We start from the raw sequence: 8,180 nt of genomic DNA, 5'->3' as shown, positions 1-8,180 counted from the left end.
GGGCTGATTAGAGGACTTTTTGCTGGGCCGACTTTTTGGGAGATCATTTGGGAAGATTTTTGGGCGACCTTGGGGAGGAGAAGAAGGGCGAGAAAAGCTAGAAGATCATTCAAGCCCAAGGTCCAAGGCTCTCAAGGCAAGAAGGCAACATCATTCAAAGGGAGATCGATCACGACTTGAAGGAAGGAGAACAGCGGCGAGAGGAGCGTCATTCGGCATTCCTTTGGCGGGGAAGCGTCATTCGGCATATTATCGCCTCATCCTTCACCATTTCATCTAGGGAGTGTCATACTATGTCTTTGTTTCATGTTTTTGCTTGATTGTATGCTTTGTTATGAGATGATGACACACTAGACCCCCAAGGCCACGGGTGTTGGTGAACCTTGGGGGGTTTTTATCATGTATTTTTGGATGATTACTTGTTAATTCTATGCTTGGGTATTTTTTTGAGATCTAATCCATTGTTTTTCATGCTAAGTGTTACACCAAGGAGAAATCCGTAGCTCTTTTTATGAATGATGCATGTAGATGTGACTTGCTCGCATGTATTAGGTCATGAATGGATTAGAAGGGGATACTTGTATCATCACGCCCAGAAATCGGGTGTTTGGTAGCCCTCCATGTAGGTTTAATCCGAAGAAGAGTAGGTTTATTCCTAAGCGAGATTTCCTTGTACTTAATGCAATCGTAGGAATGTAGATTTGGAAGAAATTCCTATCTATGTTCAGTATGGGATTAGGTTTCAATCGCCGAGAAATTGGGGTTGTTCTAATCTTGGAATCTCATGGTCCAATTTACCCTTGCATCTTTAAATCATCATCCATGTTGCATGAAAACCCCTCAAGGGATCCACATCCATAGGCCTCTGCACTTCATTGATTCTCTTGCTTGCTTATTGCTTGTTCTCTCTAATTTGCTAGCAAATCTTGTGTTTAGTTTTATTTGTATTTAGTAGAGTAAATCCATCACTTAAGATCTTAGGCTAGATAATAGCTCGAGAAGGAGTAATAGGAGATCCTTAGCCCCGTGGAATACGATCCTCTTGTCTTTGCATGAGGTATTACTTGGCGATCCCGTACACTTGCGGGGAAGCGATCAAGTTTTTGGCGCCGTTGCCGGGGACCTTTAAGGAATTCTAGGAAACTTTTAGATTATTACTCTAGCCATTTCATTCTTTACTCATTTTTTTTTTTATCGTTATTTTTCTTTTCCTTCGATCTTAACTTTCTATCATCTTTCTTGGTTTTACAAGGTACTGTGCATAACACGCTCAAATCCATCGACATTGATTACACCGGATAGTGAAATTGAAAGAACTTTGCATCGGAGATTGAGAGAAGTTGGTGAAGGTTCGGGTACACAAAACATTGAAATTGAGGATAAAGAGTCTTCAATCATGGCCGAAGAGCGTCGCACTCTATCCGAATATGAAAGACCCCAATTCACGGGTGATGAGTTTAGTGTTCAAGCACCGTCCATGGCATCCAATAATTTTGAAATTAAAGCTAGTACAATCGGCATGGTCCAGAACTCGGTTCAATTCAATGGTCTCGCGAATGAAGATGCACATGACCACCTTTCCCGGTTCCTCCAAATTTGCTCTACATTCAAGATTAATGGGGTGTCCGATGATGCTATCCGTTTGAGGCAATTTCCCTTCAGTTTGAGAGATGGGGCATATCGTTGGTTTACATCATTATCTCCGGGATCTATTAAAACATGGAAGGATATGGTTGAGAAATTCCTTGGGAGATACTTTCCGCCAAGCAAAGCGGCGAAGTTGAGGCAAGAAATTTCAGCCTTTAAACAAGGGGAGTCCGAGACATTGTTTGAAGCTTATGAAAGATTCAAGGATCTCCTTAGAAGGTGCCCCCATCATGGTTTTGCCTCATGGATGCGAGTACAAATCATTTACAATGGGCTGAATTATGCTACTCGCCAACTCATCGATGCCGCAGCGGGTGGGTCCCTTAGCAACAAGTATCCCGATGAGGCCGAGCAATTACTTGAGTCTATGGCAAGCAATGAATCACATTGGGCCTCAAGAGGATCTACACAAAAGACCGCTCGGGCTTTTATGAAGTTAGTAGCAATGATGCCTTGGCGCGAAGGTTGATGTGTTGACTCGAAAGCTTGATCTTCTTATGGGCGATGGTTCGAGGTCGGAATCAGTGATGAATTGTAATACTTGTGGTGGTGGGCATGATGCAGCCCAATGTCCAATTGCCCGACTCCTCTGTTGCTTGCATTGAGAATGTTGACTACATTGGGGGCAACGAAATCAAAGGGAACCCGTATAGCTCAACATACAATCCGGGGTGGAAGAAACCACCCAAATTTTTTTCATGGAACCAAGGCCAACAACAACAAAGAGGTGCACTATCTCAAGGATCTCAACTTCAACAACCGGCCATTTGAGAGGAAGTTTTTCCATCGAAGAGATCCTTGCCAAGTTCATGCTCGAGTACCAAATGAGCAGGGTTCAATAATCTAACTAGTAGCATGGATGCACAATTTGGCAAGGTGAATGCTCAACTCACTCAGCACGCCGAGCAGTTCAGTGAAATAGGATCTATTTTAAGAAACCTCCAAGCTTCTGTGAAATCTCTTGAGCATCGAGTGGGGGAACTCACGAAGGCACATTCTGAACATCCTCTAGGTTGTCTTCCAAGTAACACGGAAGACAAATCCAAGAGAGCACTTAAAGGTCATTGCTCTTAGAAGCGGGAGGCAAGTGGAGACAAGGGTCGAAGTTGACCCAAGTGTCAAGAAAAGTGGGGTAGCCTCCGGGGAAGACCCCAAGCTAGTTGAAGAAAACAGTGAAGACAAAAATCTGGGCATAAATGACAAGTTCCAACAACAAGGACGACCAAAATCATCTGAGTACAAGCCTCCAATCCCCTATCCAACAAGATTGAAGCATGACAAGGAGGATGTTCACTTCAGAAAATTCATCAACATCTTCAAACAACTTCATTTGAACATCCCGATAGTTGAAGCGTTGACTCAAATGCCGAAAATATGCCAAGTTTTCTAAAAGGAGCTCCTCACGAACAAGAGAAAGTTGGAAGAAGAAGGCACGATTGCACTTACGGGGAATTGCTTGGCTATTCTAGAAAAGAAGCTCCCACAAAAGTTGAAAGATCCGGGAGCTTTCATTATTCCATGCATGCTTGAAGGTGGAGTCCAAGAGAAATGCTCTAGCGGACTCGGGGGCTAGCATAAACGTCATGCCCTACACCATGTATTTGAAACTTGGCTTTGGATGAATTAAGGCCCACGAGGATGACCTTACAGTTGGCAGATCGATCAACAAGAAAACCTCGTGGGATTGTCGAAGATGTGATTGTGCGAGTGGATAAATTTGTTTTTTTCCGGTGGACTTTGTCATCATGGACATAGATGAAGATGTGGAGATACCACTAATTCTTGGCCGACCATTCCTCGAGCACCTCGGGTGCCTTAATTGACTTGAAAAGGAGGGAAGTTGACGTTAAGAGTCGGGAGAAGAGGAAGTGGTGTACACTTTGCCAGCTGCCATGAAACATTCTTTAGATCATGATGACACACTTTATTTCGTTGATGAAAGCCCGATAGGTTGATTTCTGATTGTGTGCGAGGAGGTGCTCTCTTTAAATCCCTTTGGATGAATATTTGGGGGAGTTGGAGAACGAAGAAGAAGAAGAACCTCATCGTCATCCTCCAATTCACAATTTGAAGCCACCAAAAAGAGGGTATCCTGTACTAATGCTAAAGAAAAAGAAAAAAAGAATCATTTATGAAGAGAATGTGGAGGGAGATCCATGGGAGAAAAAAGAAAGGTAACAAAGCTTCATCCTCCCACATCTCATGGAGGAAAGGTAAATTTTTTTCACCCCTCTCCACTCATGAACAATTTCGAGGTATTTTTCAATGTTGTCATTCAATCTACCGGGAAGAAGCAACACTACAAAGGGAAACCGGGGGTGGCTTCAAATTGTTTGAACCCCCATGAGGTAAGGAACAAGGTACGTCGGGGCTCGTGACGTTAAACAAAAGCGCTTCTTGGGAGGCAACCCAAGCATTCGAGAGCATTTGTTTGCATTTTTCCGTATTTTTTTAGTTCTTAGTTCATTTCAATTTTTTTCGTATTTCTTAGACTTGTTTGTTTGTGAATAAGTTCATGCTCATACACTTGGCACATTGCTCTCATCATTTTTATTGTGGTATATTTGTGCAACCTCTTGAGACACACATGTTTAGGTGTTAATCCATGCACTAGATCGTCGTTTTATTCATTTCATTCATTTTTGGAGAAGCCTTCGACCTTGCCATACCATGTTTACATCATTTGGAGCAAGTTTTCGAAGTTTTGAGTGAGTTTAAAAGGTTTACGACCTTACTAGACCGTATGGAGGTCGTCTAAGATGAACACAGAGCAATTCCGAGGGCTCAGTGCCATCTCGAGACGGCCCCCATCTGACCCCCATCATGGGCCGTCCGGGATGCCATCCGAATGCCCGAGAGCCTTCTCAGGCCATACAGGCCCCCATACGGGCCGTATGGGGGCCGTATGGCTCGGTTCTTGCCCATTTAACCCTCATCTCTCTTCTCTCTCTTCTCTTTCTTCCATTCTCTTCTTTTCTCTCTTTTCTCCACCGACTTTTTTCTCTTCTTTCTCACTCATTTCTTGGCCAAATCTCCTCATTTTTTTCTTCCTAAATCTTCTCCTCATCCATTTGAGACGTCGATCTAGTAGTTTTTCCTCGAGTTTAAAGCTTGTTTTTCTCAAGATTACGTCGGTATGCTTTTTTTCAATGCCCTAGTTTTTATCTCATTTCATTTCTTGGGCATTCTTGGAGCTTTTATGTGGAGTTTCTTTAGCATTTTTGCTTGGTTTTGGATGGTGTGATTGTTATGGATGAAGTCTCCCTTGAAATTTATGTAAAAAAATTTTTTTCGATTTTTCATGTTTTTTTGGGGAGGTTACAGTCGAAATGAGCAGTAACCCATACGGCCCTCCCATACGGCCGTATGGACACTATACATCATAATTTTTCATTGTTTCTTCATCTCTTACACTACATTTTTGAATCATATTGGATTCCTCTATGCTTGATTGAGTTTTTTTCATGGTTTTGTAGGAATTTTTGGGGATGAAGAAACTTAACAAGAAACCATGGAGTGATATTTACACCACACGGGGTGACCACATGGAACAAGATGTCTATTTTTGTTATGAGAGACTTAATTCTAAGGACAAGGATGAGCATGGACACCTAGCATTTACTTTAGTTTGCTTTGTTTTTGTATTTTTTTGTTGTATTTTTGTTGAGTTGGCATGGTTCTACCCTACCGACTTGTGTTGTCGAACTCTATGTTATTTTTCATCTTTGTGTTTTTGTTGACTACTCCCTAGTTTTTCCCTTGTGCTTATATTTTTTTAAAATCTTTATGGAATGATGATGCCCCCTTTTTGCCTCGCAGGGCATTGAGGGAATTTGGTGAGCTTTCCTAGTTTTTAAATGGAGGTCGGACAAGACATGTATTGCTCACCACACCTTTTTGTCGAGTCGCACCTCACGAGCGAACACAAGATAAACCCGGGGAAGTTCTGTTTTTCACCCTCCTCTATTATTATTTGCATTGGCCCTTCTTGCATGTTTTTTTCATGATTAGTGTACATTGAGGGCAATGTACAACACTAAGTGTGGGGATGGGTGCATTTCATGTTTTAGGAACATTGTTTACATGCTAGTGTTACCAATGATGGCTTTATTCATTCTTGTAAGATTCTTTTTAGCTTGGACTAATGATGGATGTGAGTTACTTGTTTTTTTATGCTTTATTGAATCTGTTTCACCCCATAGTATTGTCTTGTGCACTGAATTTTTTTGTCGATGCCACAGGAATAGCCAATGTGACTACTCTAACTCTCTTGTATGCTTAACACACTACTTTGAGTACTTGGCCTTAGAACACTAAGTTCTATCCTTCAATGTTTTCTTAAGAACTTCTAAGTCTTGTTGAGCTAATCCGAGTTTTTGTGGCATGTAGTGTACTACGAAGATGTGATCTAGGGTGAGAGTGAAAGTGAAAAAGAAAAATGAGTCTATGTCGGTATTCCTCCGCTAATGAAGCATGAATGCGTCTATGTAGGCTATATCGAGTAGTTGGGTGGCTCTTGTGCCTAACCCGGCATGTGCATCCTCTAGAAAGATTTTTAAAATGATTTTTGATGCGAGTCTACGTTAGTCGGGACTCGAATGTTGAATATTGAGTTGAAAATAAAAAAACCCTAGTGATCTTTTTTTGAGTACCTACCAAAGGTTTTTGAAAAAGAAAAAGGATTTAGTTTCAAGCTATAGAATTAGAAGGATCTTACTTGGCCATTGAAGTAGCACTTAGTAGTTTAAGACTTAGTATTCTTTGTATGTGGAGTGATTAGCATCTAGAGTGCATCTTGATTGAAAGTCCTTGAGCTAGACCCGGATCGAGGGCAAATGAGATAAAGGATTCACTTACACGCACATACATATTAGGGGTGAGACAGGGATATTTTTTTATTATGCTTAATGACTATAACTCAACATCTATGTTTCATTATCCTTTGCTTTTTGGAATCTTATATTTGCTTGAGCGGAGGTATTGCATTTAGCCACTTCTCGAGTCTCTTTGTTTTTTCATGAGTTGTTTGCTTGGGGACAAAGCAACGCTTAAGTAGTGGGGATGTTTGATAAGTGTCTAAATGTAGGTGTTTTTCATATATGTATCGTATGCACTTTGCATGTATTTTTGTGAGGTTTGATGCCCGTTTACGCTTAATCGTCTATTATTTGCTTTGTAGGGCATATGGAAGCCATGGAGAACAAGAAGATATCATTTTGGCAAAAAGAGAAGAAAAGCAGAATTTCATACTACCCCCATACTACCCGAGTATGGGGGCCGTATCTACTATGTAAAGCGGATTGATTTGGTGTTCTATCCAGATTTTCCATACTACCCAGTATCACGGGGCCGTATGGAGGCCGTATGCACCCGTATGGAGCGAATCTAGGGTTTTCGAGTGCTATCGACCCCCATCGACCCCTATACGGCCCGTATGCCTCGGGGGTATATATACTCACTTTTAGGGCTGATTAGAGGACTTTTTTTGTTGGCCGACTTTTTGGGAGATCATTTGGGAGATTTTTGGGCGACCTTGGGGAGGAGAAGAAGGGCAGAAAGCTAGAAGATCATTCAAGCCCAAGGTCCAAGGCTCTCAAGGCAAGAAGGCAACATCATTCAAAGGGAGATCGATCACGACTTGAAGGAAGGAGAACCGCGGCTAGAGGAAGCGTCATTCGGCATTCCTTTGGCGGGGAAGCGTCATTCGGCATATTCTCGCCTCATCCTTCACCATTTCATCTAGGGAGTGTCATACTATGTCTTTGTTTCATGTTTTTGCTTGATTGTATGCTTTGTTATGAGATGATGACACACTAGACCCCCCAAGGCCACCGGGTGTTGGTGAACCTTGGGGGGTTTTATCATGTATTTTTGGATGATTACTTGTTAATTCTATGCTTGGGTATTTTTTTGAGATCTAATCCATTGTTTTTCATGCTAAGTGTTACACCAAGGAGAAATCCGTAGCTCTTTTTATGAATGATGCATGTAGATGTGACTTGCTCGCATGTATTAGGTCATGAATGGATTAGAAGGGGATACTTGTATCATCACGCCGAGAAATCGGGTGTTTGGTAGCCCTCCATGTAGGTTTAATCCGAAGAAGAGTAGGTTTATTCCTAAGCGAGATTTCCTTGTACTTAATGCAATCGTAGGGAATGTAGATTTGGAAGAAATTCCTATCTATGTTCGTATGGGATTAGGGGTTCAATCGCCGAGAAATTGGGGTTGTTCTAATCTTGGAATCTCATGGTCCAATTTACCCTTGCATCTTTAAATCATCATCCATGTTGCATGATAACCCCTCAAGGGGATCCACATCCATAGGCCTTTGCACTTCATTGATTCTCTTGCTTGCATATTGCTTGTTCTCTCTAATTTGCTAGCAAATCTTGTGTTTAGTTTTATTTGTATTTAGTAGAGTAAATCCATCACTTAAGATCTTAGGCTAGATAATAGCTCGAGAAGGAGTAATAGGAGATCCTTAGCCCCGTGGAATACGATCCTCGTGTCTTTGCACGAGTTATTACTTG

General features: G+C 41.7%; 1 non-coding gene across 1 annotated transcript; it reads right to left on the bottom strand.

The window, feature by feature from the left end:
- Positions 1-1,777: 1,777 nt before the first annotated feature.
- On the bottom strand, positions 1,778-1,884 carry LOC120268103. The gene has a single exon (XR_005538773.1). It is a non-coding gene; the product is annotated as a small nucleolar RNA R71 (small nucleolar RNA).
- Positions 1,885-8,180: the final 6,296 nt, after the last annotated feature.

Source organism: Dioscorea cayenensis, chromosome 8 (assembly GCF_009730915.1).
Source record: "Dioscorea cayenensis subsp. rotundata cultivar TDr96_F1 chromosome 8, TDr96_F1_v2_PseudoChromosome.rev07_lg8_w22 25.fasta, whole genome shotgun sequence".
NCBI lineage: Eukaryota > Viridiplantae > Streptophyta > Magnoliopsida > Dioscoreales > Dioscoreaceae > Dioscorea > Dioscorea cayenensis.
Note: the sequence above shows the minus strand (reverse complement) of the source record. Positions and strands in the feature narration are given on the sequence as shown.